Source organism: Poecilia reticulata, chromosome 5, assembly GCF_904066995.2.
Source record: "Poecilia reticulata chromosome 5, P_reticulata-male-v2, whole genome shotgun sequence".
Lineage (NCBI taxonomy): Eukaryota > Metazoa > Chordata > Actinopteri > Cyprinodontiformes > Poeciliidae > Poecilia > Poecilia reticulata.
This window is the reverse complement of record NC_088834.1, coordinates 30,486,419-30,499,018: the sequence shown is the minus strand read 5'-3', so window position 1 is coordinate 30,499,018 and position 12,600 is coordinate 30,486,419. Positions and strand designations below refer to the sequence as shown.

Sequence of the window (12,600 nt, the reverse complement as noted above, 5' to 3'; positions counted from 1 at the left end):
TAACACTTTGAGTCTTCTTTTCTCTGCACTTCAACAACACAACACGCTGTTGATTTGGAAACGTTCTAGCACTTAACTACGATGCATTCACTGATTAAAAAGCCATCTGATTATCGATAAAGCATAAAATGGTTTGATTCTGGTCACAAACTGACGGATCTTTCTGATCAGAACTTCCAATCTTTTTCCGTGAGAATCTTCAGCAGCATCTTTAGAAGACGTGCTCAAAAAGCTGTTTGTCTCTCCATATTGTGTTGCAGAGTGCAGTTCTCCTGTATTTGCCCCAGGCTCAAAGAATCTTCTGATCCACTGTTTCCTTTACAGGACCAGACAGGATGCACATGCTCTGTACTCTTAAAGCCTCGGGTGGGAGGAGAAACAGGGACAGTACACACACAAAAGAGAAAGAAAGAGGTAGAAAAGAAGGAGAGACAGAAAGAACAAAAGAAAGAAAGAAAGAAGGAAAGATTAGTACAAGGGAAAAAGACACCCACAAGGGACTTGAGTCTTGAGTGGCCCTTAAAGGTCTCCCCCCATTAGAAAGCAGAGGTCAGCAGCATTAGTACACAGCTAAGCACAGTAATTGTGTGGTTGAAAGAGTGCGGCTGGGTCACACTGGCAACCCATTAGTACAGCTGGCTCACAGGAAGGCAGACAATGACAAACTGAGCTTCTGATTTTTAGTGACGGACATGAGGGAGACCCAGTCTGAATGTTTGGGAGGAACAAACGAGAAGAAACGACAAAGCTGCTTTAATCCAATGTCTTTCTGTGAACCTCCACATGGTGATTATAGCAAAACATATTTACATCACGCAGTGACAAAGCCATTCATCCTGGGTTCTGGCCTTCCAGTAAGTCCTAAAGTGGCAGACTGTAAGTGCTGATAGGTGGAGGTCACAGTTACTGCTGTCACTATTTAGGTGTTTTTTGACAGTAAAGACAGATTAAACTCAGTGTGTCCTTTGCTTATTACTACCACAGAGGAGACTGTTCTTCATGGGGTCCACACCACAAACATTGTAAGAAAATTATACTTTTACAAATATTACAAAACAAAATACATAATGAAACATATTATGACATCAACACAATCAAAAGACAAAATTCAAAAAGCCGCCTCAGCCAATTTAACATTGATGTACATTGGAAAAGTACCATACATCACAAAATAGACACAAACAAAATTAAAACACAAGGTTTCAGCAATTTCAAAGATATATTAAAAACAAACAATCACAATATTCTCTTCAAGTATAAATTCACCTACTGTGTCACCCATACTTGACACATTTGAGTTGCCCCTGCCCCTGGGACTTGCACGCTATTATTTCCAAATTATAATGGCTGCTCATGAACCTTCAAATTTCTGTAATAGTAACGTTTTTCAACACAAACACTAGACAAACTCTGCAAATGCAACACACTCTAGGTGTGTGCAGAGTGTGTTGGTGATTTATTTCACCAGAACGTATTTTAAAAGTTCTGGTGAAATAAATTAATCTTGTGCTCTAAAATAAGATTTCTGTTTTCGAAATGCATGCAGACTGAAGGGTAAAATGTAATTACTTGCATTCTCAGTTAGAAAAGAAGAATTTACAGAGAACATATTAAAGTGAAGTATGTGTGAAGGTTATGGTAACCTGCAAAATATCTTTGATTTGTATACATTTTTGGTCTGAAAGAGAAGTAACATCCATCCGCCTGCTCCCTTATCTGGATTCAGGTTTGCGGGGATGGCAGCAATTTAAAGTACATTTTGATTATGTAGGTGTTCAGATTTTCAGGTTGTCAAATTTAGCTATTAACACCAAATAAAAACAACAACTGCTTCAATTAACGGCTGGGCAAGCAACATATTTGGAATATTTAATATTCTGAAAATGAGTGCACTACCAAAGCTGCTAACCTGTTTTCATCCTGTTCAAAATTTTCAATTAACTCAACAGTCATGTCTTGAGCCTAGGGAGGAAGCTAGAATACACAGAGAGAACCCAACCATGCATGGGGAGAACTCCAGACTCCAGGCCAGGATTCAAACTCAGGAGCAGCAAGGCAGCAGTGCTAACAGCTGCACAAAATTATTATTATTATTATTATTATTATTATTATTATTATTATTCATTTATCATTCTTCTTTTCACTTTCCTCCCACTTCAAAGTGTTTCTACTGTGTGTCTTTGTTATCTTTATCTCTTTTTCAGTTTGGTGGCCCAATAACATTTAAAGCTTGTAAAACAAAAGCCTTTTGTGGAATTAATTTAATAAAGTCTGCTGTATAACAAGGAAAACCTGCGTTAAACGTGGCACTGACAGTGAAGTTGCCAGGGCAGGACACTGGAAAGAGAGAAGGAAAGCTTCACCATACGACTGGAAAACAACAACGCCGGGTTATTTTTAATCCTGTCTGAATGGGTCAGAGTAGCGGCTCTGCAAGCATTAGAAAGAAAAAGGACGAATATGACTAAATAGACTCCGGTTTCCACCCACAGTCCAAAAACATGACTGTCAGGTTAATTGGCCTCTCCAAATTGCCCCTAGGTGTGGGTGTGTGTGTATGGTTGTGTGTCCTGTGTGTCTCCATGTTGCTCTGCAACAGACTGGCGACCTGTCCAGGGTGACCCGCCTCTCGCCTGGAACGTTAGCTGGAGATGGGCACCAGCAACCCTCCTGACCCCACTGAGGGACAAGGATGTAAGAAAATGGATGGATGGATGACTAAATAGTCCACTTTGCCTCACCTTTATGTATTAAGACACTAAATGTATTCTTAATAAAAATAAATAATATAATACTTATATTAATCAGCACACAGAGCATATTAAATAAGACTAACCTTTATAAAGTAGAGCAGAAAAAAGCAGCTTCACATTGAAATCAAACTGATCACATGAGCATTAAAGCAAACAAAGCTCATGCCAAACAGTAGCTTTAAAAACTGATAAAAACAAGATGTGTGCCTTTGAGAAATCAGAATGTTATGATGACTGTAACATCTTTTCCCTGGAGGAGGTGGAGGGGAGGAGTGGGAGCAGGATTGCAACATCCATGCAATGTCTAAGTGAAGAAGCTGAAGCGCTGGCTCCGGGCTTGCATCATTCTTTCAACAGGTAGAGCTGAAAGCTCAGGGAGAAAATGAATCCTCAACGGCCGTGAACCCGGGAGACTCCCAGAGCAGCCACTCGGTTGGCCCAGAAGAAGCAAGCACTAATACCAGCTAGAGTTGAGGAAAATAATCTAAAAATACAACAAAAAAAAGAGTCTCTAGAGATAAAATTTTGTTTGACACAAAAACATAATTTCAATGCTTTCCAGGTCGTCATGCCCTGCCTTCAGCTCCAGTGATTGTAATTCACTGACAGGCTGAATTGCAATCAGCAATCACATCATATTTTTATTTATATATATATATATATATATATATATATATATATATATATATATATATATATATATATATATATATATATGTGTGTGTGTGTGTGTGCGTGTGTGTGTAGGGGTGTGCAGGTATGTATTGTTTTTTGTTGAGATATGGTTTTTGATTAAAATGTTCAAATTAATTTTTTAAATAATTTTGTTTACAGATCATAAACATATGATATATTCTTTGGTTAGGTCCGGCTGAGAAGCAATTCCTGGCTACTTCACTAGAACCTCATACCCCCAAAAAACTAGCAGGTGTTGCTGCAGCAAAAGCTGCATCTACAAAATATTTTTATTGAATAAAAAAGCACGCTACAACTTACATCTTTAAGAAAAAAAGAAACGTTAGAGTTGAACTTTTTCACAATCTTACATGGTGTATTCTCAAGCATCAATAAAACAAATTGATTGCTTGTGCTTGTACCATGCAAGAACGTGGAAAAAGTTAAAGAATGTATTTTATTCCTGAGATTTCTATCACCGCTGATCAATGAACCAGAGAAAAAACTGATTTGATGTAAAGATCTATCAGTCGGTGCAGTGAGCAGGGACTGAGCTCTCTTCTGTCAGGTACCTTAATGCTGCCTTTGAAGTGTTAAGGACTCAGCCTAAAATTGCACCGTTAAATGAGTCCTGTGTGGACAAGCCTGTCATGTTTTTCCACTATTGTTATTTTCCCCTTGCACAGCAGGTGACGGCGCATTTCCTCTGGGATCAAACTCCCACATGCGCTGAGGGATTTGTGTTTATGCTGCAGAGCCGCGCTGCCCGAGGACAGAGCAACGGGGCGGACGGAGGTGCTGATGGAGGCTTGCAGGATGTAAACAGGAACCCTACTGAAACACATGCACATGGAGCACAGGGAGCACAGGGAGCACAGGGAGCACAGGGAGCACAGGTCAACGTATGACCCTCATACACAGACATCTAACACACACAGCCCTAACGTTCATCACATCGGCAGGGCATACGGTAAACTTTAAGGAGCTTAACAGGAGCTTTAGGAAGCATGCCACTCACACACCCTCTAGGGGGTGTGTGTGTGTGTGCGTGTGTGTGCGTGTGTGTGTGTGTGTGTACACTCACGCTCCTCCGTGACCTTTTCATACATGATTAGATCAATTCACCGTGTCACTCCAGGAATATCCCATTTCACACTGCCGTCATGTTGTCAGTGAAGTTCCTCGTCAGGCCGAGGTAACTTCAAACGCCATGATGGAGTTTGCAGAACAGTATCTGTTAGCGAGGCTGGTGTGACGGTAACATGTGGCAATATTTCAGAGAGTTGGAGTCCTCAGACAGATGAGAAAGGGGGGCTGGGACTGAATATGGGATTGTGCAAGGAGATTACTCATGCAGACGGTGAAATGTGTCATGTGCTAATCAGATTAAAAGCAAAGAAATCCCCGATGAAAAATAAAAAAATAAAAATGAATCAACGACACACACAGCGCCATTAAAAAAACAGCGGGATTAAACCTGGGCAACCATATGGGTCCTCAGAGAATTCAGACTGTCACCGTTATGCGAAGGAAGCTCTAAGAGAAAACCTTTTCTATTTTCAGAAGGTCTACGTTTTAAAATCCTGCTCAGCACTAAAACCTCACACACATTTTCAAATTGGTGCATGTTTCAGTTTTAGATTTCAATCCAGAAGTTGCCAACAACATCTGCATTATGGGATTGAGTAACAAGGAGGATACAAACACCAATATTGAAAACATGTGACACATTTGCACACATTCATACACAACCAGCTAATGTGAAAAAGTGTGAAAAGGTGTGATTTGATTGTTACTGTCTGTCGTTTCATTAAAGATGGTGCAACGTCTCTTATGCCACTATCACATCTTTCAACCAGCTGCCTCTATTTCAGTGACATGTAGATTCATTATCAAAGGGTGTTTTCACACCTGACCGTCCAGTAGTCTTGATTTGATCCATCCATCCATTTTCTAACACCATTGTCCCTCAGTGGGGTCAGGAGGGTTGCTGGTGCCCATCTCCAGCTAGCGTACTGGGCGAGAGGTGGGGTCACCCTGGACAGGTCGCCAGTCTGTCACAGGGCAACACAGAGACACACAGGACACACACACATGCACACACACACACACATGCACACACACACACACATGCACACACACCCACACCTAGGGGAAATTTGGAGAGGCCAATTAACCTGACAGTCATGTTTTTGGACTGTGGGAGGAAACCGGAGTACCCGGTGCACAGGGAGAACATACAAACTCCATGCAGAAAGACCGGGGCCGGGAATCGAACCCAGAACCTTCTTGCTGCAAGGCAACAGCTCTACCAACTGCGCCACTGTGCAGCCCGTCTTGGTTTGATTGGGAACAAAATTGCAACAATTGTTACATTTTCAGCTGCTGTGGTTTGCTTTCACACTGCTCTGTATCAAACCAACCAAAATATTTGAAAAACCTGTTCCCCTCCTCGCCTGTGGTGGCGCTGCACTAAGAACCATGGAAGGAAATGACACAAAAACCTCTGAAGAAGACATTGAGCGCAACTTCCTTTTTTATGAAATGGAGTGCAGTGGGATTTTAGCTGTTGCAGGATTTTGTCATGTATTTCAGTTCCACCCTTGTTGTTGCCCTTTGCAGGATTCTCCTGTCTGTCTCATTCCTGGGTTGGTGACTGTAATGTTTTTAGTCAATTCATGTTTTGCTGAAGAATAAATTGTCATTTTGGTTCTTCCCCACCTCCGCCTTCCCCGACCATGACAAAAACATTTAAAAATGAGAAGGTGCTTGCAAATGTAATGCAACTATTCCTAAAGCAGCAGAGCTTTGTTAAATTTGCTTCTTTCATCCCAGCTGACATGCACTATACCCAACAGGCAGCATCAAACATGCTAAACATCCTCCACAGGGGAAACAGTTTAACCAATATATTCACTGAACACAGTGATAGCAACCTAAACCATAGCATCATATTTCATGGATTTGCAGTTTCCCGGCACCAAGTTAGCTCATTTCCATCAATCTACATTCACTTTAAATCTTGCCCTTCCTACTAACATCTCGCCCACTCGCAAGTTTGTCCTTCTGACCGAACACGTCTTTCTGCATGGACAGGCTCATGGTGCATGCACCAGGCAGGACAGCTGTCTGCCATGCATAATGTGTCCTCAGGGAGCGGCCTCTGGCAGGTGGAAGCCAAGCACAGCCTTCAGTACGTACTGAGATTCCCACTACTATATAGGGAGGTCTGTAGCCATATGGCGGTGGATGGGGAAGTACAAAGGTTTTCCATGGGTGTTCCACCCACTTGGAAAATTTAATTAAAATGTAATGGTGTCTTCCTGTGGGACAGTTTTTACAAACTGTCAGGAAGTCGATGCCACACTGAGCTCGGTCTCCGTTTAGGTCTAAGGAGTTTTACAAAAGGAGCAATACTGTAAGGTAGAATATAACAGTTTTAGACACCAAAGTCTAACTTTTTTTCAGTTTTCTGATCTGTGAATTCTAATTTCGGTGCATGACTGCTTTACTAAATGTCACAAGAGACAGAAGCTGTCTAATGATTTCTATATATGTATAAGATTAGAATTGATGTTACCTTTCTAAAGAACAATGTAAGACACTCGGTCACACAGAACTAAAAAACTTTTTTCTAGATGGCAAATCCTTCTTTTAAAAGATCAAATGCCTATAAAAGTATATTTAGTGGGCAAAAAACAATCTTCACATTTTGTTATAATATTTTCCCCTCTCGGCAGTCACTTTATACATTCATCCACTTCCTGCATGCACAGTCTCTGTGTTTGGCCTTTAACTCATTGGTTATCTTGTTTCATTGAATTTATTTGCAGGCACTGACATGCCATTGCATATCTTCTGATGGACCAAACAGCCATGCAGTAAAAAAAAGAGCAGAATTGAAAATTGATGGCAGAGCTGCTTCCTGAATTTATGTCCCAAGCAGAGCATGAAGCAGCTTCCCCACTGAGGGAGCCCTGCTTCTTTCACTGCAGACCAACACACTGCTTCTAATCATATCATTCATCAAAATATGTCACCTATATATTGAAGGATCATTTATGTTGTGAATCATCTTTAGCATTTGCTTTGTGGGTTTTGAACACAACTGGTCACTTATGCAGTGTCTTACTATTTATGCCATTCCAGTTGCTATTTCATTATAATTTTTTGTTTTGTTTTTTGATTATTATCATGATCATTATTGATATCATTATCACAGTTATCATTATTGTTATCATTATTATGATTTTTATGCACTGTTATTAATATTATAACTATGATTATTATCAGTGATTATAACATCAGCTTCCATCCTTTGGGCTGTCTGTCTGCTCCAGGGTTGGCCACTGGGGTTCGAGCCCCAACCTCTCCTCTGTGCTCCATCATGCCTACTATTGCAAACTAATGATATTTTATTCATTTGGATATATTTTTTTATTTCTTTCTTTCTATAGTTTTTTTTTACTTCATGTCATTATGTAAGAAATCTTAAAACAAACAAATAAACAAACAATGTATTGCAGAGCTTAGAAAGTAGTAAAACTCTGTAATAACACTGATTAACAGATGACCATAATTGGTAATTGATTGATAAAACATACAGTTATCACTACATTGTGTACGGACTGGTTTTCAATGACAATTTAACAACTTCACTTTTTCTTACTTAACATTTTGAAGTTTACAGATGGAACCACGAACTGCTACTTACTCACTAGATATAATTGACCTTTTCCTCTCAGAGATAAACCATTTAAAGCATAATCATAGGTTCAGGTTTGCTACATATCTGCAAAGATACAGAGATAAACTTGAACATTTTTTAAAAATTTGGAGAATTCTTATGCATGTTTAAGGAAAACTAACATGGAATTTAGATATTGAAATAGTTTTGCTAAAATCTCTGCTAAACATACCTTTAAAATGCATAACATCTGGCCATCCAACTGTGCTTTGCGTTTTTAATCAGCCTTTTTTTTGTCACATGTTAAACCTGTCTGGACAAGCAGATCATTGGTGGAACATTTTTCAACAATCCAGGAAAATGAGAAGTGCCAAGTCCTAACTCTTCATTTGAACAGTGATTTCAGTTTTACCCGTCTGGATAAGCTGATGCTCTTTGGATGCTAACAGTTTGGCCATCCTGTGTGGACTAAGAGCGACGAATCTCTCTCTTTTTAATGTTTTTTTTTTTCTCTTTTTTTGATTGGCCGATTAGATGCGTTAAAAAACAAAGATACATTCTTGTATACTGACATTTTTAGTATACACTAAAAGACACATTTTTACTCAGGCAAACATTTAAGCAATAAGAATGAAAGTTATTGCTTACAACAAGTGAAAAAACCTGACATGAAGAGTGACAGAGGCACTTTTGCGGCTTTAGCCAGAAGACCTGTTACATCCAAGATGTGTACACTGACTCTCTAAAACAAACTTGTAATTGACAACCTGCATCAGCTCTGTTTATTAGTGTGAAGACAACTGTCTTAAGATGGCTTTTCACAAGCCTGAGGGCGCCTGACGTGTTGTCATTATTTCCCTGTTGGCCCTAAAAGGCAAAGACTAATTGGATTACTTCAGCACAAATTGGCAGATCTGAAGGCAGTCAGTGCAGCAACCTTTACTGTACAGACATCAAACAAAGACAAAGAGCGTTAAAAGAAAAAAGATCCAGGTTACCCTCAGGCTTTTAAAGCTTTCACCAGGTAAACCCTGAAAGGATTAGATTTAGGTAATTAAGACTCAATCAATTCCAGGTACGCAGCATTTTCACAGCAGGAGAGCGGTCCATGAAACACTTCTGTCTGTTGGGAGGCCATCAGCTTGGAGAATGTAATCAAAATACCTCTAGCAGGAAGTAGTTCTAGAGACCAAGCCAGGAAGGGACATATGCTGTTGTTGTAGATAATATTTGTTGTATTAGTTTTTAGGCTTTATTGACACAGCAGGCAGTGCAACTCAAATCCAAAGTTTTTGCTGAAATGCGACACATATCTGACATTTTTACGGGACTTTAAATCTTTTTATCTGCAAAAAAGTCTGATCTGTGCCACTTCCACATGTGGTACGAAGTCGGACACATATCCAGTAGTTTTTAAAGAGTCTGCAGTTTGAACAGTCATGTTGGATTTTATTGAACTTTTATGTCATTGATGTAACTCTGCACCAGAAGCAGGCAGAAGCCACTCTTGGCTCAGACTATGCATCCAAACAGATTTCTCTATAGAAGTTGCAGTCAATGCTCCACAAAAATTACCTTTTGTATTAGCTTCCTTTGTCTATGATTTTGTGAACATGATGTCTGCGGATCATTATGTTCAACTACATGGAAAGGATGTATTCAGTCACATGACTTGGCGTAGCGATGCCACTTTTGCTGTGGAAATCACGTTTGGAACTCCTTCAGAAATCAGCTCCAGAATTTTATATTTCCCTGCTTTTGTATATCAACCGTAAAATTAGCGTTGAAAAGAAAGAAGAATAGAACTTACCTTGAGATTTGGAAACAAAAACTCATAAACTGAAAAACGTACAAAAAAATTGACCAAAATACTTTTCTGCCTTTATGTGTGCTAAACCAGCCATTGTAAACCATAGGACCGAGATCCACATTTTGGCTGCCACGGCGGCCCCTAGAGGTCTGCAAGATGTTTTTACCTATGGGCCGTGGTATGATAAAGTTTACAGAAACCAGAGATATTGCCGTCATAATTCAGGCACTCAGTTACAATACAGGTTCCCACAACTTGGTGGCAGTAATGTGCCAGTCAGTTGTTTAACAAGCTCTAAAAAGAAGAAGAACAAGCTCGGCTGTAGGCTACATCAGACGGATGTACGGAAACCTTTCAATGTCTAGTGCTGAGGGCTGAGAAACTCTTCTTTCCATTCACATCCACAGACCCGAGTGAATCAGGATTCTCCATTACGGGTACAACAAACACCAAATCCCAAAACGCTCAGAGCTGCTGGAGGCTCTCTGACAGTGAGCCTTTTCTCCACTGCATTCAGACTGGATCTGATTGTATCTGAGAGGCCCAAGCTTCTCATTAGGAGGAGAATAAAAAAATATAGTAGTAGCTCGTCAAAAGATAAACTGTTGTGACTGTTATTTATCTGTCACATATATGGAGGGTATCTTCTGGTTCTTGCTGTTGAAGTTGTTTTCAAATTAATTAGCAAATTATAAGGCTATATTTTCATTTGCACTTTAATTTTAATAATTTTTTTCAATACATTTAATTTAAAAAATATTTCTTTTGACCCTTTCATGCAATCTGTCACTACAGTGGACAGCTATTTAAAAGCCATTTTCTTGTGCTCCTTGTGGATTTTTTTGCTATAAATGCACACAGACCACTGAAGTGGACACTAATGCATCATAAAATATACTATCATCTACTGGCCATAAGATGCAAATGCAAGAAATTATTTTTTGTTAAATCCAATATGGCCAACATACAAAAAAGCATGCCAACCGACCCTGTGCCTCCTTCTACTGTAGATGACTCTTGCAGGTAAAAAAAATATTGTGACATCAAGAAACCCCTAAAGAATAATACTACTGATGTATTTTTCAAATAACAACTTTGTATTTGGAGAAAATTACAATTGATCACCTAAAAAATAAAAAATAAATTACACATAAAAAAAGTTGAAAATAAAAGTCCTGACAAAAAGGATCATAATTCATCCATGAAAGGGTTAATGTATTTATTTTTGAGCACATAATTTCATGTTGCCAATTATTACATTTCCCTAGGCTTTTGAGTCTTCAGTTATCTTGATGGCACGACAAATATTAGATACAGAAAAAGGAGTATATTTCCACCAAAAACCTTAGAAAATTGTATGAACTCGAAGTCAAAAATGTTCTTGAAAAAACACAGAAATTCTGAGATTAATTTCAGAATTTTTCTAGAAAAATAATGGCAGAAATATTAACTTCCTTTTTCTCTATTTACATTGGCTCTAATGCACCGTGGTATAATTGTTAAAGGCCCAAAAGAGTCTTTAATTATACTCTTGTTGCAGTTTGATCTGTTCAACTTTCTGAACTGGTCTGTTCAGAAAGTTATTTTATGTGCAAGTTTGCATCCAAATAATAAATAAATCTCCTTGTGATTATCACATTATGATGTAATTCTATTCTTTGTTTTTGATGGTAAACGACACATGGATTTGATTTTTATATAGAACAAAAATCAGGTCAGTTTGGTAAACCAATAGATGGTTAATATGTAAATGGGCCCCAGGGAAAAAAGGTTAAGAACCTCTGTGCTGTAAGAATCTGCACCCATTGTTGACTCTTTCTCTTAGAATTACATAAAAAAAACAAAAAACAAAAAAAAACAGATATAATGTCTAAATGCTAATAAAGACGAAAATACCCTGAACACACAGGTTCTTGATGCTGATCCAGTGGTCAGCATTCTTACTTAAATCCAGATTAGTAGTAAATGTTTGCACAGATTTTAACACTACTATGATTTATTCTGTATGAAACATCTTGGGAAAGAACTTAAAACCAATATGTTACATTAAATGGATATTAGGTTCTTATTTGAAGCAACCCTGATCAAATGTAAAAGATTTATATCTCCCATCTTATTTTATAATTCTTCCTGTAAGTTCACCCTGCTTACATCAAACATTTAGGTTTATACTAAGGAATAAATGATACAACACACACTAAATGTCTTTGAATATTTCATAGACTTTAAATGTGAAACAAAGCCTGCTTTGCTCCCTAGTTATTTTATGTTGCGCTAACCCAAACTGGTATTGATCTTCTCATTTATCTCTCGGAGAGAAAGCAAATACCTTGCATCGTATTATTTGATTCAGGCAATGTCTGCCTTTAGCTTGGGACTAAACAATGATGAATACATACTGCAGGGAAGAAAAACGTTTTCATTCCACTGCCAGAAAATGAGCTAAACCGTTCTAATCAAGGCAAATTACGCGTTAGACTCCAGACGGCGACACTCGACAGGCCTGATCAAAACAACATAATGGGGGGAAAATGTGTTTTTAGTGAGCAACAGAAGATCTGAAAAGAAACTCAGAGGTCATTTCTGTTCTGTGTTGTAATTTTCTTAATGTTTAAAGGAGGTCTGGAAAGTCAACACTCATTTCTGAACTTTTGCCACTTTTAATGTGACATTAA

General features: G+C 38.7%; 1 protein-coding gene across 3 annotated transcripts in view; it reads right to left on the bottom strand.

Moving 5' to 3' along the window:
- cntn4 (contactin 4) overlaps nucleotides 1–12,600 on the bottom strand; it is a 250,708-nt gene that overhangs the window by 107,229 nt on the left and 130,879 nt on the right. The window lies entirely within an intron of this gene.